At 36.7% G+C, this 19,968-nt stretch overlaps 1 pseudogene; it reads left to right on the forward strand.

Moving 5' to 3' along the window:
- The first annotated feature begins 2,023 nt into the window (after nt 1-2,023).
- Nucleotides 2,024-3,080, forward strand: LOC136389161 (E3 ubiquitin-protein ligase Siah1-like; annotated as a pseudogene).
- Nucleotides 3,081-19,968: the final 16,888 nt, after the last annotated feature.

Genomic DNA, 19,968 nt, shown 5'->3' on the forward strand with positions numbered 1-19,968 from the left:
AAACATCAAGTTTAAAATTATGGTTCTTATGACGGTCATAACTTACCCTCAAGCACACAGGTGGTATTTTTAGTTGTTTGGTCATAGTAGGAATGTGGCAGGCTTAAATCTATGTGTGTATGGTCAGATTATAGCTAATACAAGATAAGTTAGTTTAGATTTTCTTTATTATAAGATTGTTTATATTTATACACAAGCTGATTCACTTGAGTATGACTTTTGCACTTAAAGAAATGTGCATTTCAAATTTAAGGGGGTTAATAATAACTTGCAAATTTAAATTAAAGTGGTTAGAGCTTAAAATAGACAGTGTTTGAGCTCAGCGCTTAATGGCAGGCAGGTCATAAAAATAAGATCAACTCAGATCACATTGAAATATTTAAGTTAAGGAGACTCAAGAAATGACGGCTGTCTTGTTTATAAAGCAGGTGAGAAGTCTCAAGGTTAAAATAAGCCAGACAGGTTAACATGTGTATAATATTTTATGTCCTAATGAATCAGGTACATGCACACACATGCATTTAGAGTCATTCTCTAAAAACAGTATGAAGTGAGTGTGAACATTTACTCTTGAAAACTAGCATGGACTCATGTGTGCAGGCCTGAAAACAAATTCCAAAGAAGAAAGGAGGAACAGGATATAAGACAAAAGGAAGCAATATATATAGTTAGCCTCCGCCTTCTGTTTGGATTCCTCAGATACCAGTGGCCCCTTTGGGAAAACTGTTGAGTCGTTTGGCTTCAGGAAATGATTCAATTATCCAGTCAGTCTTAGAAAACAAGGTAGAACAAGGCCTGATACACAGCATTTTGGGGCCTTTTACTCTTGTAGAAATGTAGATTTCTGAAACAACGTGTAAATATCCAAATTCTTCTCTGTCAGTAAATACTACATATTTATATATGCAAAGATAACACACAAGGTTCTCCTCCACCCTAACTCCCTCCCCCATCATACACGCAGCTCAGGGTTTTTATTTCTTCCCTCAAATTTTGAACTATTCGAAAACATTGAGCTCTGGAAGGCAACCAGGCATATAAGACCACAGAAGAGTGATAGAAAGGTTTGGAATAATTGTAAATGGACACAAAACTTGGAGGGGGTTATGTAGAACTTAAAACTGGTATTTCAGTTGGTCTTTCCCTCAGCTTTGAATACTCAATTATAAAAATGCTGGGGTTTAGAAAATAACATTTGTTTAAAGGAGTCCAAATTCTGACATTGGATCAAGACACTAAGCTAATCAGATATGCATGCCTGTTTTCATTAAATGAAAGATACCTTTTAAAGCAGTGGTTCTCAAAGGGTCGTTCCCTGGGCCAACAGCATCAGCATCAATGTATTAGAAAAAGCAAATCTCTCCAGCCTCTCCCAACATCTGTGTTTTAACAAGACCTCCAGGTGATCCTGATGCAGACTATAGTGTGAGAACCCCTGATTTAAAAAGAAGAAATCCAGACCAGCCCTCAAACATAAGAAAGAGTACCATCAGCAGGAAAAAAAATGAGACATTTCTAAGAAATAGAAAGCAGACTGGACAGGGCACTCAGAACAATACGCTAGAGAAAACTAGGTGGAAGCAGCTCAGGAAGGGATTACCTTATCAAAGAAAAATCGTGGTGGGGGTCAGAGTTGGGAGGGTGGGTACCCATTAGTGGTTAACTAAACAGCTGCCTTGGGACATCTGGGCAGGACTGACCACTCTCTTGTGTCCCCGTGTTCCTCCTCTACCTCACTGGAGCCAAGTAGCAGGCAATGTGGCCTTTACCTGGTTCAGCAGAGGTCTGGGGTTGTGCCAGCCAAACAGGACTGGGCCCCAGGTCATCAGTGATAGGAAAGATAAGTGACTCCACACCAAGGGCATGTGGTTGCCTCTCCCCAACAATCATTATTGATAAAAACGGGTGAAGCAAACAGGTATTCAAACAAGAGTTCTAATCACTTGAAAATCAAGTGGGAAGCCGCAGTGGCCGTTGTAGGACGCGATCTCTAGGGGCAGCGGCGGCGGCCCGAAGTGTCAGGTCGATGTCAGTGTCGGCACCAGGCAGAGGCGGGGGCCGGGGTCGGAGGTGTCCTGGGGCCCAGTGGGGCGAAGGAGGGTGTGTGAGCAGGCGCCGGTCTGGGGCGCGCTCGCCGCCCACAGAAATGAGCCGCCAGACTGCTGCGGAGTGACTCACTGGGGACCTCCAAGGGCTCGCCTTCCCCGAGGGTGTGCACCACCACCTCCAACAGCAACATACTTAAACTATTTGAGAGTCTGGTCTGTTTTGATTACGCGTTACCACTCCATCTTCAATGTCAGAGTGGCCATCTTGTCTGCAGCAACTGTCTCCCAAAGCTCACGTTGTCCAACCTGCCGGGCCCGTTAGAATCCATTCCGGACTTGGCCATGGAGAAAGTGGCTAATCCAGTATTTTCCCCATGTAAATATGCCTATTCTGGTTGTGAAATGACTCTGCGACACACAGAAAAAGCAGAGCAGGAAGAGCTGTGCGCGTTTCGGCCGTGCTCCGGTCCGTGCCCCGGCGAGTCTGTACATGGCAAGGTTCTCCGGTCGGTGTCACGCCTCACCTGGATCACCGGCCCACGTCCATCCCAGCCCTCAGGGGGGCGGTACCGTTTCCTTGCTACGGACGTCAGTCTTCCCGGGCCGGGGTGATGATGCAATCCTGCTTCGGCCTTCGCTTCATGTTAGTCATGGAGAAACAGGAGAAATACAGCGAACACCATCAATCGGTTCTTAAATATGTACAGCTGGTGGGAACACACAGGGAAGCCGAATCTTTTGCTTATCGGTTAGAGCTAAATGGTCGCAAACGGGAGCAATACAGCGGACACCAGCAGTTCTTCAATATCGTACAGCTGGTGGGAACACGCAAGGAAGCGGACATCGTGCTTATCGGTTAGAGCTCAATGGTCCAAACGGCGGTTGACTTGGGAAGCCACTCCTCGATCTATGCACGAGGGAATTGAAACAGCCATTATGAATAATGACTGTCTGGTCTTTGACGCCAGCGTGGCGCAGCTTTTTGCGGAAAATGGCAATTTAGGCATCAATGTGACTATTTACATGTGCTGAAAGGGCAATCAAACGTTTTCTGGCCAGTGTTTTAAATTGTTGCATTCGATTTCACAGAGAATAGGCACCCTTCTGCCTCCCAACCTGAAACTTTTGGGAGGTGGAGCTCGTCACATGAAGGTAAAAAAAAAGGAAAGGGTGTAAAATACAAGAAACAGTTGTATATATACAGTAACACTAATATATTTAAAATAAGTCAACAAGAAACCACTGGGAAGGGGGGGAATACATACACACACACACACACACACACACACACACACACACAAGAGATGGGCATCTTTTATATTAAAAAAGGAAGCATTGTAAAATAATTCTGAATTTGTGTTTGTTGTAGATTGAGTGTACACTTGAAAAATAGTGGGTTTGGGGGTTTTCTGTTTGTTTTTGTGTGCATGTGTGTGTGTGTGTGTGTGTGTGTGTGTGTATTTCTTTAACTGAAAGCCATGTTGGATCACTGCTTTCCCCCTTTCTGAGTTAATACATAGTGCTTCTGCAGTGTGTATTTGTGTGTGTGTTTGCTAATATTTATTAATTCTAGTTTTTCATTAAACAAATTTGACTTTCTTTTCTGCTTTTCAGGCATTTCCCACTTTATTGTGCCTTTTCAAAGTTAGTGTCCTTTTTATGTACATAATTATTCATGGTACAGTTTATGCATGTATGTTCCATACATATCTTTTTCTCCCCATTAATTAGTTCACTAGAAATACTGTAAATTCAGCTATTTTGTGAAGATAAGAGTTCCAGAAAGGAAAGGCAATGTGGGAAGAATTATCAGAAGCTATTTAAAACGCTAAAAGATGATCAGTCGGTCTGCGTCTCTTTTTTTCCCCTCGGTTGAGTCATACTTTCAAACTCGTTCTTTGAAAGGTTAGGATATACTGATTTATAAAAATACTGAAAAAAATTAGGCTCTTTTCCCCCCCAAATATCTTGGACGAACCACATGTGTTTAGAATTTGTTATTATATTTTTTGGTTTTTCACAAGAAGGCGTCATCTTACTCAGTACTTCTAATTAAAAGCAAATCATTTGTTGTTTTTTTGTTGTTTTTGGGGGGGGGGGTTTTTTGTATTTTTCTGAAGCTGGAAACGGGGAGAGACAGTCAGACAGACTCCCGCATCCACCTGACCTGTTGTTGTTTTAAAGGCAATTGGCAAAAAAAAAAAAAATGGTTTTGGCCTTTATATGTGTTATTATTCCCATTAAAAGAATAACTGGTAAATTAAAAGCTCTTTTGCTTTACCTCTAATTTTAAGTAAATTCCAAAGTCATTTTTTTTGTTCAATTTGTACTTTATAGCAAAACTCTGTGTGCTGTGCTTTGAAATGTAGCGAGTTTTATTCTAAAGCAAAGACAAGAAAGGGTACATGCCTCTGTTTGGACCACACTGTCATTCCCCCTCCCTCTTACTCACATTTTGATTCTCACAACTATTAGTAGACTGATTAGTTAAAATCTCAACCACTTTTTTCCTCCTTAAAAAGCAAAACAAAAATGAGAATATTTCAGAGCCTAGTGGTTATGAGTGGGCTAAAGCAGCCAGACTTCCAAGGACCTATATATGTACTAATTCTAGCTCTAATCCACTTGCCAGCTATATGACCTTGGGCCCCAGTTTCCTGGTGTGTAAAATGGGGTTAATGATGGTAATTACCTCAAAGGGTTAATGGGGTACAGGTAAGTTACTTAGAACAGCGTTCTGCACATAATAAGCACCCAACAAATATTAGCTGCTGTTATTATGCTTTTAACTAGTTCCATAAAGCTAGCTCTTGCTTGTTACCCTGAGGCAGCTGGCAAGATTCTGAAATTAACTTCAAAATGACCAAAGATCATTTTATTTTGTGTATCTTTTATGGGTTCCCTTACGTAGAAAGTAAGTTAAAATTACTTTGGACTTCCCCCTTATCCCATTACTACCACCACCAATTCTGGGTAACAGAGTTTACTTCTGTTACTCATTTCCAGTTAAGAAGACTGTCGTCTCTTCCCTACATGAGCATTGTTTTTTAATTGGCTCTATGACATGCTTGTGTAACCATTTTTTGTGGCAAAAGGAAACACAAGTCAATCACAAACACATATCCAGGTCTATCTATATCTGTTAGCATGCGTTTATAAAGCAGTTTCTTCAAGACTGATCTTTGAACAGGAGTTCAAACTACACAGGTCTACTTATATGTAGATGTTTTGCAATGAATATGTACAACACTATAAATGTTTTTTCTCTATGATTTTAACATTTTCTTTTCTTTAACTTACTTTAATGTAAGAATACAGTAAAGTCATAGTGCACTTTTGACCGGTCACAGGAAAGCAACAAAAGACAATAGAAATGTGAAATCTGCACCAAATAAAAGGAAAACCCTCCCAGTTTCTGTAGGATGATGTGGCAGCATGTGCGCATGCGCAGATGATGACGTAAACCGTGTATACAGCGGAGCAGCCCACGGCCATGGCAGTTGAGATGTGGACGGTACAGAGTTGTTCAGGGTGTTCTGTGGCTCGCTAAATTCGAATCCGTGACCAAAGTGCAACGTGAGTATCGGCACGTTTATAACGAAGCGCCACCACATAGGAATAACATTACTCGGTGGGATAAGCAGTTGAAGGAAACCCCATTCTGATAGGCCATCAGTCAGTGACGAGTCTGTAGAGGCTGTACGGGGTAGCTACCTAAGGAGCCCTAAAAAATCTGTGCGTGAGCCCACATCGAACTGCACTGAATAGGTATGAAACTGGGAGAGTTTTCCTTTTCTTTGGTGCAGATTTCACATTTCTATCATCTTATGTTGCTTTCCTGTGACCGGTCAAAAGTGCACCATGACTTTACGGACACACTGTATAATACATATCGCATACAAAATATGTGTGAATCTACTGTTTGTTATCTGTAAGGCCTCCGGTCAACAGTAGGCTATTAGTACTTATTCTGAGGGTGTGGGTACCCCTAACCTCTGTATTGTTCAAGGGTCAGCTGTATTGAATATTTTTGCAGAGGTATACATTTTGTTTTTAAAATATAAATTTTTTTAATGTGTGATATATAGAGACTTTGAAAGTTAGGCAATGGACACACAGTAGAGATCTGTAACTTACCCATCTAGAGATGACAGAATATTTTAATTTTTCTAGACCTTTATGTGTATTTGCATATGCTTACATATATTTAGTTTGAAATCATGTGATTTTGAATTATGTAATTATGTAACCTCCTCACATCCCCACACACATGATCATCTAAGCATTTCACCACTTTAATAATCTTAAAAAAACTGCATTCTGAGTAAATTTTGTGAGGATTGACTAACTTTAGCCTGCTTAATTATGTTGGATATTATTTTTTCTTTTCTCTTTTCTTTTAAGTGAGAGTAGGGAAGATAGAGACAGACTCCCACATGCACCCTCACTGGGATCCACCCAGCAAACCCTGTCTGGGGCCGATGCTCGAACAAATCAAGCCACTGGTTGAAGGAGGGAAAGGGGAAGCGGGAGAGGTGGAGAAGCAGATGCTCGTTTCTCCTGTGTTCCCTGACCCGAAATCAAACCCAGGATGTCCATATGCCTGGCTGATGCTGTATCCACTGAGCCACCAGCCAGGGCTGATGTTGGATATTTGTTTTGTCCATTTTTGTCCAGATAAATATTTTTGGCTATTTATAAATAACCTGTGAACATTTCTATTTTTTTTATATATTCTTGGGATTTTTTTTAAAGATCTTGATACTTTTATCATTGTTTTCTGGAGATTCCAGTGGACACAGTAACTGTGTGAAGGATTTTCTCTTTGGTCATAACCTCATATTTGCTAATTTATGCAAATTAATATAGTAAATTTTCTGTTTGGTAGCTAATAAGATTGACATTTTAGTATTTGTTAACTGCATTTCTTCTAAGTTGTCTTCATATTCTTGGCCTATAAGGATGATGAGATCTAGAGCCATATTTCATGGTCCATTTGAGATTTTATTTATGATGTCTTTTTTGTTCTAAAATTATCCTTATTATAATCAATATTCTACTTTTTCCAAAAGGAAAGAAAGAAAGAAAAGAAAAACACAACCCAATACCATGAGAAGAGCACCAAACTCAATAAGCAGAAAACTTAACAAAAATAAGCTAATAGAGCAATCAGAAGAATTGTTCATGCTTTGGGAAGACCAATAAAATTAGTAAACTTTGACAAGAAAACAAAAGACACAAAATAAACAGTATTAGAAATTAGAATGTAGCATGTCTCTGATATAAACAGATCTATTTTTTAATTATAAGAGAAGATAAAGTAAAATGTTGCTTCAATAAATCTAAAAATCTAGATCACATGGATAATTTCTAAGGGAAAAAACTGACTCAAAGTGAGGTTAAAAACTTAATATATCAAAAAACATTAAAAAAAATTAAATATAAAATAAAAAACATTCCTAGAATACCAAGACTAGAATGTTTTTAAAGCAAATTTACCAAATAAAGAACACATTGTTTCTATGCCACATAAATCAGTCTAGGGTGTAAAAAACATATGAAAAAGTTAGCAGCTAATTTTGACACCAAAGCTGGAAAACATAAGTAAAAATGTAGACCGATATCACTTAAAATACTATAAATAAAAATCATTAATAAGACATTAGCATTTAAAATCCACTACTCTGTGCATAAGTGGTGTTTATACAAAGAATGTAAGGATGATTCACTGCACTAAAGGGGAATTTGCAAAACAAATCATTAAACTTAGAGCAAGAGAACTTGTGTTATATTCCTAGAACCTGCAATTCACTTTTCATGTCTGAGGTGTGGTGATGTTAATTTTTAAAATCCCTTTCAACTTGGCCCTGGCTAGCTGGCTCAGTGGATAGAGTGTCAGCCCATCATGCGGACATCCCAGGTTCAATCCCCCTGATCAGGGTACACATGAGAAGTGACCATCTGCTTTTCTCCCACTCCCTCTCCTCCTTATCTCCTCCTCCCCTCCCGCAGCCAGTAGCTTGACTGGTCCAAGTGTCAGCCCAGGGTGCTGAGGATAACTCGGTTGGTCCTAGGGTGAGGGCTTCAGGGGCTAAAAATAATTCAGTTGATTGGAGCATCTACCCTAGATAGGGGTTGCTGGGTTGATCCTGGTCAGGGCACATGTGGAAGGAAGTCTGTCTATCTCCCCTCCTCTCACTTAAAAATAAAATTAAATAAAAATTCCTTTCAAGTTTAAAAGCACATGTTGAAAAATAAGATTTTAGAGAATGGGAAAGACGTTTTTATAATGCTCTCATCAAGGATCATAAAGTTAAATGTTTTAAATATACACTTATATAAAGATGATAGTATCTTCTGAGTTATATGTGTAGGCCACTCCTAACAATTTAATGAAACACTAAGATTTCTGAAATAGAAGGAGAATAAAAATTAAATATTACAATATGCTGATACTCACAAAGTAGCTATAGAAGGTAAATACGGTGGACCGGTAAATTAATAAAAACTACTCAAGCATTTAATTCTCCAGGCTGAATCTATAAAAAGCCAGGTGAATCTGAGAACCACTTAGGTCAAACACTGTATTTTCTAGACACAGAAAGAAATTTCTTCTGACACTTTCAAATGCTCTAATGCAGGGGTCCCCAACCTATGGCCCGCAGGCCGCATGCGGCCCCCTGAGGCCATTTATCTGGCCCCCACCGCACTTCCGGAAGGGGCACCTCTTTCATTGGTGGTCAGTGAGATGGATCCTGTGCTCCTGGAGTACTGTATGTGGTGGCGCTGCAAAGCACCACGTCGCTCACGTACAGTACTTGCAATGACGCGGGACACACACGTCACGGCTCAGGAAGTGCATCATATCACTTGTTACGGCTAGCAGTGACAAATATGGAACCGGACATTGACCATCTCATTAGCCAAAAGCAGGCCCATAGTTCCCATTGAAATACTGGTCAGTTTGTTGATTTAAATTTACTTGTTCTTTATTTTAAATATTGTATTTGTTCCCATTTTGTTTTTTTACTTTAAAATAAGATACGTGCAGTGTGCATAGGGATTTGTTCATAGTTTTTTTATAGTCTGGCCCTCCAACAGTCTGAGGGACAGTGAACTGGCCCCCTGTGTAAAAAGTTTGGGGACCCCTGCTCTAATGCTTCCAGATTAGTACTCTGTAGTTGACCTCTATGAGACATTGGCAATGCAGTATTCTCATGCAATTTTATAAAGCATCATGACATCATGTGATATCTATGAGATGGAATATTATGCATCTGATAAAAATAAAGTTTATAAAGAATAAAAAAATTTATCTTTAGAGAGAATGCCTCTAAAATAACATTAAGTTTTAGGAAGCAGAATATAAAATTATAAATACAACATAATACCACTTTATTAAAAAATAAACACATAATTTTCAATATATATAAGGTATATGATAAATACAAGCTTTAAGCTTTATCAGCTTTTGAATATAGCTTCCCTTTTTCTGCCATAACGTTCTCATCATTCCTGAGAGCATCACTAACATAAGGCTGTTAAGTATGAAGATTCTATAGCATATATGGGAAACTATCTAAAATTAGCTAGAATAAGAGAAGATTTTCCTATTGTGTATTGTCTAGTGTAAAGCTACAAAAATTAAAGTGTTGTGGTCTGCATCTAGAATAGATGAATAGAATAAATATTATGTCTAAAAATTAAATCTAATTTAATTTTAAATTCATTGTAAGAAGTTAGTATATGATTAGGAAAGCACTCCAAAACAACAGGGGAAGAACAGATTCTCTTATGGTCAGCAAGACAATTGGAAAACTATTTTCTAAATTAATTTAGATTTCCCACTCACGTTGCATTCCAAAATAAATTTAAAAGGGTTTTAAAGACATATAGAGAAAATTAAAACATTAAACATTAATAAAAGTGAACATTGAGAAAATCTTGGAGTAGGGGAAGAAATTTCTGAAACATAAAAAATAATATTGGAAACCTTAGAAAGAAACTAGCAAGCATACACAAAAAGTAATGCAATGGGAAAATAAGACCTGAAAACAAAGATGTACTTAAAGCGCAGTTTATGGTAGTGTTGTTTGTAAATCTAAATATTTGAACTAATTTAAATATCCATCAATAGAATTTAGTTAAACTACAGTTCTTTTATATAATGCTACAATAAAAATAATATATGTTTATATTTCTTGATATGAAAAGATGTTCAGAAAATGTAAGTGGAGGAAGAGGGGAATTATTACAAAACAGTATATAATTTTCTTACTGTTCAAACATGCAAGTAAAATGGAATCACCTGCTTCTTCACAAAGCTTCCTAAGGCTTCCTAACACCTACAGAACTATATATACCAGGCTTTTTAGCATGACATTCAAAGCTCTTTACATCAAACACTCTTTTTCTCACTCAAGAGAAGGTGCTTCATTCACACAAATCTATTATTCTATCCCAAAAGGACTGTGTGCTGTCACATTTTCATGGAGCTCATGCTGTTCTCTCAACCTGGAAAATGAACTCTTCTGTGTTTGCTTCTTTTTTATTATTATTATTGATTTATTGTGTTTACATAGATTCTAATGTCACCCGTGTTCCCCAGTACATCCCCCCTGTCTCCCTTCCCGTAACGCTCTCCCCCCTTCCCTCCAGGATTTGCTTTTCTGCTGTCGTCCCATCCTATCACCTTAAAATCCCCTTTCCCTCTGTCCGCTTTCCTTCTGGATCCTTTGATCCCGCCTCTGTCTCTATTCTACTCCTCAGTTCATATTGTTCGTCAGATTCCTCATATGAGTGAGGTCATATGATATTTTTCTTTCTCTGCCTGGCTTATTTCACTTAACATAATATATAGTTTCCAGTTCCATCCATGTTGTCGCAAAAAATAATATTTCCTTCTTTTCATGGCCCCAGAGTATTCCATTGTGTATATGTACTACAGCTTTTTAATCCAATCATCCACTGTCGGACACGGGCTGTTTCTAGATCTTGGCTATTGTAAACAATGCTGCCATAAACATGGGGGTGCATTTCTCCTTTTCAAACTGTGTTATGGTGTTTTTGTGGTCTATTCCTAAAAGTGGGATGACTGGGTCAAAAGACAGTTCCATTGTTAAATTTTTTTTTTTAATTATAATTTTATTTTTTAATGGGGCGACATCAATAAATCAGGTTACATATATTCAAAGATCAACAAGTCCAGGTTATCTTGTCTTTCAATTATGTTGCATACCCATCACCCAAAGTCAGATTGTCCTCTGTCACCTTCTATCTAGTTTTCTTTGTGCCCCTCCCCCTCCCCCAACTGTTAAATTTTTGAGGAATCTCCATACTATTTTCCACAGTGGTTGCACAAGTCTGCATTTTCACCAGTAGTGCAGGAGGGTTCCCCTTTCTCCACATCCTCGCCAGCACTTACTGTGTGTTGTTTTGTTGATGGGCACCATTCTGACTGGTGTGAGGTGACATCTTATTGTAGCTTTAATTTGCATTTCTCTAATGATTAGTGGTGTTGAGCATTTTTTCATATGCCTATTGGCCATCTGCATGTCTTCTTTGGAGAAGTGTCTATTCATCTCTTTTGCCCATTTTTTGATTGGGCTGTTTATCCTCCTGGTGTTGAGTTTTACAAATTCTTTATAAATTTTGGTTATTAACCCCTAATCAGACAGACGTATTGTCGAATATGTTCTCCCATTGTGTGGTTTGCCTTTTTATTCTGTTCTTATTGTCTTTAGCTGTGCAAAAGCTTTTTAGTTTGATACAGTCCCATTTGTTTATCCTGTCCTTTATTTCCCTTGCGCGTGGAGATAAATCAGCAAATATATTGCTGCAAGTGATGTCGGAGAGCTTATTGCCTATGTTTTCCTCTAGGATGCTTATGGTTTCATGACTTACATTTAAGTCTTTTATCTATTCTGAGTTTATTTTTGTGGATGGTGTAAGTTGGTGGTCTAGTTTCATTTTTTTTGCAGGTAGCCGACCAATTTTCCCAACACCATTTGTTAAAGAGACTGTCTTTACTCCATTGTATGCTCTTACCACCTTTGTTAAATATCAGTTGTCCATAAAGGTGTGGGTTTATTTCTGGGTTCTCTGTTCTGTTCCATTGATCTATATGCCTGTTCTTATGCCAGAACCAAAACTGTTTTGAGTACAATGGCATTGTAGTATAACTTGATGTCCGGAAGTGTGATACCACCCACTTTATTCTCCTTTGTCAAGATTGCTGAGGCTATTTGTGTTCTTTTTTGGTTCCATGTGAATTTTTGGAATATGTGTTCTATATCTTTGAAGTATGTCCTTGGTATTTTAATAAGAATTGCATTGAATTTATAAATTGCTTTGGGTAATATGGACATTTTAAATATGTTTATTCTTCCTAGCCATGAACACGGTATGTGCTTCCACTTGTTTGTATCTTCCTTGATTTCTTTTATCAATGTTTTATAATTTTCCAAGTACAAGTCTTTAATCTCCTTGTTAAAGTTACTCCTGGGTATTTTATTTTTTTGTTGTTTTTGCAATAGTGAAGGGGAATGTTTTCTTAATTTCTCTTTCAGACAGATCATTGTTGGTGTATAAAAATGCCTCTGATTTCTGTGTATTAATTTTATATCCTGCCACCTTGCTGAATTCATTTATCAGGTCCAGTAGTTTTTTTCACTGTGACTTTATGGTTTTCTAGTTACAGTGTCATATCATCAGCAAGTAATGATAGTTTTACTTCTTCTTTTACTATTTGGATGTCTTTTATTTCTTCTTCTTGTCTGATTGCTGTGGCTAGGACTTCCAGAACTATGTTGGAAAAGAGTGGTGAAAGGGGGCACCCCTGCCTTGCTCCTGATCTTAAGGGAATTGCTTTTAATTTTTGCCTATTGAGTATGATGTTGGCTGTGGGCCTGCCATAGATGGCCTTTATCGTGTTGAGGTATGTTCTGTGTATTCCCACTTTGTTGAGAGTTTTGATCATAAAAGGGTGCTGGATTTTATCAAATGCTTTTTCTACATCTATTGATATTATCATGTGGTTTTTGTCCTTCCTTTTGTTTATGTGATGAATCATATTTGATTGCTTTGCTAATATTGTACCAGCCTTGCCTCCCCAAAATAAATCCCACTTGATCATAGTGTATGATTTTTTTCATGTATTGCTGGATCTGGTTTGCTAATATTTTGTTGAGAATTTTAGCATCTAAATTCATCAGGGATATAGGTCTATAGTTTTCTTTCTTTGTGTTGTCTTTGCCTGGTTTTGAAATCAGAATTATGTTTGCCTCATAAAAGGAGCTTGGAAGTTTTCCTTCCTCTTGAATTTTTTGAAATAGCTTGAGAAAGGTAGGAGTTAGTTCTTCTTTGAATGTTTGGTAGAATTTACCTGTGAAGCCATCTGGCCCAGGGCTTTTGTTTGTTGGGAGTTTTTTGATAACTGTTTCAATCTCATTTGTTGTAATCAGTCTATTTAGTTTTTCTGATTCTTCCAGATTGATTTTTGAAAGATAACATTTTTCAAGGAATTTGTCCATTTCACCTACGTTGTCTAATTTTTTGGCATACAGTTCTTCATAATATTTTTTTACAATCTTTGTATTTCTGCTGTGTTCGTTGTTACTTCTCCACCCTTATTTCTAATTTTATTTATTTGAGTCCTTTCTCTTTTGTTTTTGGTGAGTCTGGCTAAGGATTCCTCAATCTTGTTTGCTTTTTCAAAGGACCAGCTCTTGGTTTCACTGAAACTCTATTGTTTTCTTAGTCTCTATGTCATTTATTTCTGCTGTGATCTTTATTATTTTCTTCCTTCAACTTCCTCTAGGCTTTACTTGCTGTTTTTTTTCTAGTTCTTTTAGTTGCAAGATTAAGTTGGGGTTTTTTTTAGCTATTTCTAGCTTCTTAAGGTATGGCTGTAATGCTATGAACTTCCCTCTCAGGACTGCTTTTGCTGTGTCTCACAGATTTTGAGTTGCTATATGCTCATTTTCATTTGTTTCAACAAAATTTTTTATTTCTTCCTTGATCTCATTGTTGACCCAATCATTGTTTAATAACATGCTGTTTAGTTTTCAAGTGTTTGAGTGTTTTTCAGATTTCCAATTGTAGTTGATTTCTAGTTTCATGCCATTGTGGTCAGAGAAGATGCTTGATATGGTTTTAATCTTCTTAAATTTGTTGAGACTCATTTTATGCCCTAATATGTGGTCTATCCTAGAGAATGTACCATGAGCACTAGAAAAGAATGTATATTCTGCTGTTTTAGGGTGGAAGGTTCTGAAGATATCTATTAAATCCAGTTGATCTAGTGTATCTCTTAATTCTGTTGTTTCTTTGTTAATTTTCTTTCTTGAGGATCTATCCATTGATATTAGTGAAGTATTGAAATCCCCTACTATTATGTATTGCTGTTGATCTCTCCCTTTATGTTCATCAAAATCTGCTTTATATATTTACATGCTCCTATATTAGGTGCATATATATTTATAATGGTTATCTCTTCCTGTTGGATTGTTCACTATAGCATTATGTGGTGACCTTCTTTATCCCTTAGTATAGTCTTTGTTTTAAAGTCTATTTTGTCCAATATAAGTATTGCTACCTCAGATTTTTTTTCATTTCCATTTGCATGAAATATTTTTTTCCACCCTTTTACTTTCAGTCTATGTGTATCTTTTGTTTTAAGGTGCGTCTCCTGTAGACAGCATATATACGGGTCCTGTTTTCTTATCCATTCAGCTACCCTATGTCTTTTGATTGGAGCATTCAATTCATTTACATTTAAGGTTATTATTGATATGTAGTTGTTTATTGCCATTTTATTCTTTAAAGTTATATTCCTCTTTTACTATATTCTTTTCCCCCTTTGTTCTGTTTACAACAAGCCCCTTAACATTTCTTGCAGAATTGGTTTGGTTGTAATGAATTCCTTGAGGTTTTTTTTTGTCTGGGAAGCTTTTTATTTCTCTTTCTGTTTTAAACAGTAGCTTTGCTGGATAAAGAAGTCTTGATTTTAGGCTCCTGTTCTGCATTACTTTGAATATGTCTTGGATTCCCTTCTGGCCTCAAGTGTTTCTGTTGAGAAGTCAGATGTCATCTTTATGGTGGGTCCTTTGTATCCTTTTTTTCTCTAGCAGCTTTTAATATTTTCTCTTTATCTCTTAGCTTTGGTATTTTAATTACGATGTGTCTTGGTATAGATTTTTTTGGGTTTCTCTTTAATGGAATTCTCTGTGCTTCTTGAACTTGTGTGACATTTTCCTGCATTAATTTAGGGAAGTTTTCAGCTATAATTTCTTCAATCAGGTTCTCTATCCCTTGTTCTTTCTCTTCTTCTTCAGGAACCCCTATGATGTGGATGTTGTTTCTCTTTTGGTTGTCACAGAGCTCTTTTAGAGTTTCCTCAGATTTTTTCAGTCTCTTTTCTTTTTTCTGCTCCACTTCCGTGCTTTCACTTATCTTGTCCTCTAAGTCGGTGATTTTTTTTTTCAAAGTGAAAAGAGATACTTTATAATTCTGCACATAAATCATGTTCCATTAATATTTGGGTGTATTGCCTCTTGTCCTTCTTTTCTATACATTTGTATTGATTTTGGTGTTCACTTCAGCAGTACATACACTATATTCAGTATGTATTTCACTAAATGAAATTATTCTATTTTTTAAATTTTGATTTTTTGAAGATTTTAAATAAAAATAGCTTTATTGCTTTCTTAAGACTATAAAAGTAATACATGTTTATTGTAAAACATTCAGACAATACAAAATTAATAACAAATAAAATAAGAATCACCTGGAACTCCAACCATCCAAAAATAAGAATTGATAATATCAATTTATGATCTTTCAGGTTTTTTTTTCTATCATATCCATGTCACCCAAATGTTCCCATGCCTCACCAATTTATGGGTTCATTTGAAGTCTTTTTTTTCCTTTTTTAAATAATTTTATTTTTTTAATAGGGTGACATCAATAAATCAGGATACATATATTCAAAGATAACAAGTCCAGGTTATCTTGTCATTCAATTATGTTGCATACCCATCACCCAAAGTCAGATTGTCCTCTGTCACCTTCTATCTTGTTTTCTTTGTGCCCCTCCCCCTCCCCTTTCCCTCTCCCATTCCCCCCTCCCCCCCGTAACCACCACACTCTTATCAATGTCTCTTAGTTTCACTTTTATGTCCCACCTACGTATGGAATAATGCAGTTCCTGGTTTTTTCTGATTTACTTATTTCGCTTCGTATCATGTTATCAAGATCCCACCATTTTGCTGTAAATGATCTGATGTCATCATTTCTTATGGCTGAGTAGTATTCCATAGTGTATATGTGCCACATCTTCTTTATCCAGTCGTCTATTGACGGGCTTTTTGGTTGTTTCCATGTCCTGGCCACTGTGAACAATGCTGCAATAAACATGGGGCTGCATGTGTCTTTACGTATCAATGTTTCTGAGTTTTGGGGGTATATACCCAGTAGAGGGATTGCTGGGTCATAAGGTAGTTCTATTTTCAGTTTTTTGAGGAACCACCATACTTTCTTCCATAATGGTTGTACTACTTTACATTCCCACCAACAGTGTATGAGGGTTCCTTTTTCTCCACAGCCTCTCCAACATTTGTTATTACCTGTCTTGCTAATAATAGCTAATCTAACAGATGTGAGGTGGTATCTCATTGCAGTTTTGATTTGCATTTCTCTAATAGCTAAAGAAGATGAGCATCTTTTCATATATCTGTTAGCCATTTGTATTTCTTCCTGGGAGAAGTGTCTGTTCATATCCTCTCCCATTCTTTTATTGGATTGTTTGTTTGTTTGTTGTTGAGTTTTATGAGTTCTTTGTATATTTTGGATATTAGGCCCTTATCTGAGCTGTTGTTTGAAAATATCATTTCCCATTTAGTTGGCTTTCTGTTTATTTTGTTATCAGTTTTTCTTGCTGAGCAAAAACTTCTTAGTCTGATGTAGTCCCATTCATTAATTTTTGCCTTCACTTCTCTTGCCTGTGGAGTCAAATTCATAAAATGCTCTTTAAAACCCAGGTCCATGGGTTGAGTACCTATGTCTTCTTCTATGTACTTAATTGTTTCAGGTCTTATGTTTAGATCTTTGATCCATTTTGAGTTAATTTTTGTACAGGGGGACAAACTGTAGTCCAGTTTCATTCTTTTGCATGTGGCTTTCCAGTTTTCCCAGCACCATTTGTTGAAGAGGCTTTCTTTTCTCCATTGTGTGTTGTTGGCCCCTTTATCAAAAATTATTTGACTATATATATGTGGTTTTATTTCTGGACTTTCTATTCTGTTCCATTGGTCTGAGTGTCTATTTTTCTGCCAATACCATGCTGTTTTGATTGTCGTGGCCCTATAATAGAGTTTGAAGTCAGGTATTGAAATGCCCCCAGCTTCATTCTTTTTCTTTAGGATTGCTTTGGCTATTCGGGGTTTTTTATAGTTCCATATAAATCTGATGATTTTTTGCTCTATTTCTTTAAAAAATGTCATTGGAAGTTTGATGGGAATTGCATTAAATTTGTATATTGCTTTGGGTAATATAGCCATCTTGATTATATTTATTCTTCCTAGCCAAGAACAAGGTATATTCTTCCATCTCATTATATCTTTTTCGATTTCCCTTAACAATGGTTTATAGTTTTCATTATATAAGTCCTTTACATTCTTTGTTATGTTTATTCCTAAGTATTTTATTTTTTTTGTTGCAATCGTGAAGGGGATTATTCTTTTGAGTTCATTCTCAATTGTTTCATTGTTGGCATATAGAAAGGCTATTGACTTCTGTATGTTAATTTTGTATCCTGCGACCTTACTGTATTGGCTTATTGTTTCCAGTAGTCTTTTTGTGGATTCTTTGGGGTTTTCGATGTATAGGATCATATCATCTGCAAAAAGTGATACCTTTACTTCTTCTTTTTCGATATGGATGCCTTTTATTTCTTTGTCTTGTCTGATTGCTCTGGCTAGAACCTCTAGTACCACATTAAATAAGAGTGGAGAGAGTGGACAACCCTGTCTTGTTCCTGATTTAAGGGGGAAAGCCTTCAGTTTAGTGCCATTTAATATGATGTTAGCTGATGGTTTATCGTATATGGCCTTTATCATGTTGAGGTATTTTCCTTCTATACCCATTTTGTTGAGAGTCTTAAACATAAAATTGTGTTGTATTTTATCGAAAGCCTTTTCTGCGTCTATTGATAAGATCATGTGGTTTTTGTTCTTTGTTTTGTTGATATGGTGTATTATGTTAACCATTTTACGTATGTTGAACCATCCTTGAGATTCTGGGATGAATCCCACTTGATCATGATGTATTATTTTTTTAATAAGTTGTTGTATTCGATTTGCTAGTATTTTGTTTAGTATTTTAGCATCTGTATTCATTAGAGATATTGGTCTGTAGTTTTCTTTTTTTGTGCCATCCTTGCCTGGTTTTGGTATGAGGGTTATGTTGGCCTCATAAAATGTGTTTGGAAGTATTGCTTCTTCAATTTTTTGGAAGACTTTCAGTAGAATAGGAACCAAGTCTTCTTTGAATGCTTGAAAAAATTCGCTTGTATAGCCGTCAGGGCCTGGACTTTTATTTTTGGGGAGGTTTTTAATGGTTTTTCTATTTCTTCTCTACTAATAGGTCTGTTTAGGCTTTCTGCTTCTTCTTGACTCAGTCTAGGAAGGTTGTATTGTTCTAGGAATTTATCCATTTCTTCTAGGTTGTTGAATTTAGTGGCATAAAGTTTTTCATAGTATTCGACAATAATTCTTTGTATATCTACGGTGTCCGTGGTGATTTCTCCTCTTTCATTTTGGATTTTGTTTATATGAGTTCTTTCTCTTTTTTCCTTGGTAAGTCTTGCCAAGGGTTTGTCAATTTTGTTGATCTTTTCAAAGAACCAGCTCCTTGTTCTATTAATTTTTTCTATAGTTTTTCTGTTCTCTAATTCATTTATTTCTGCTCTGATTTTTATTATCTCCTTTCTTCGGCTGGTTTTGGGTTGTCTTTGTTCTTCTTTTTCTAGTTCCTTAAGGTGGGAAGTTAAGTGGTTCACTTGGGCTCTCTCTTGTTTGTTCATATATGCCTGAAGTGATATGAACTTCCCTCTTATCACTGCTTTTGCTGCATCCCATAGATTCTGATATGTCGTATTGTCATTTTCATTAGTCTGTATATATCTTTTGATCTCTGCACTTATTTCTTCTTTGACCCATTCATTTTTTAAAAGTATGTTGTTTAGTTTCCACATTTTTGTGGGGTTTTTTCCCTCTTTTTTTTGCAGTTGAATTCTAGTTTCAAGGCTTTATGAACAGAAAATATGCTTTGTACAACTTCGATTTTTCTGAATTTGCTGATGTTGTTTTTGTGGCCCAACATATGGTCAATTCTTGAGAATGATCCATGTACACTGGAGAAAAATGTATACTCAGTCACTTTGGGATGAAATGTCCTGTAGATGTCTATCATATCCAGATGCTCTAGTGTTTTGTTTAAGGCTACTATGTCTTTGTTGATTCTCTGTTTGGATGACCGATCTAGAGCCGTCAGCGGTGTATTGAGGTCTCCAAGTATGATTGTATTTTTGTCAGTTTTTGTTTTAAGATCAATAAGTAGCTGTCTTATATATTTTGGTGGTCCTTGGTTTGGTGCATATATATTAAGAATTGTTATGTCTTCTTGATTCAGTGTCCCCTTAGCCATTATGAAATGCCCATTTTTTTCTCTGAGTACTTTTGCTGTCTTGTAATCAGCATTATCTGATATGAGTATTGCTACACTTGCTTTTTTTTGGATGTTATTCGCTTGGAGTATTGTTTTCCAGCCTTTCACTTTGAATTTGTTTTTATCCTTGTTACTTAGATGAGTTTCCTGTAGGCAGCATACAGTTGGATTTTCTTTTTTAATCCATTCTGCTGCT

Source organism: Saccopteryx leptura, chromosome 1 (genome assembly GCF_036850995.1).
Source record: "Saccopteryx leptura isolate mSacLep1 chromosome 1, mSacLep1_pri_phased_curated, whole genome shotgun sequence".
Taxonomy (NCBI): Eukaryota; Metazoa; Chordata; class Mammalia; order Chiroptera; family Emballonuridae; genus Saccopteryx; species Saccopteryx leptura.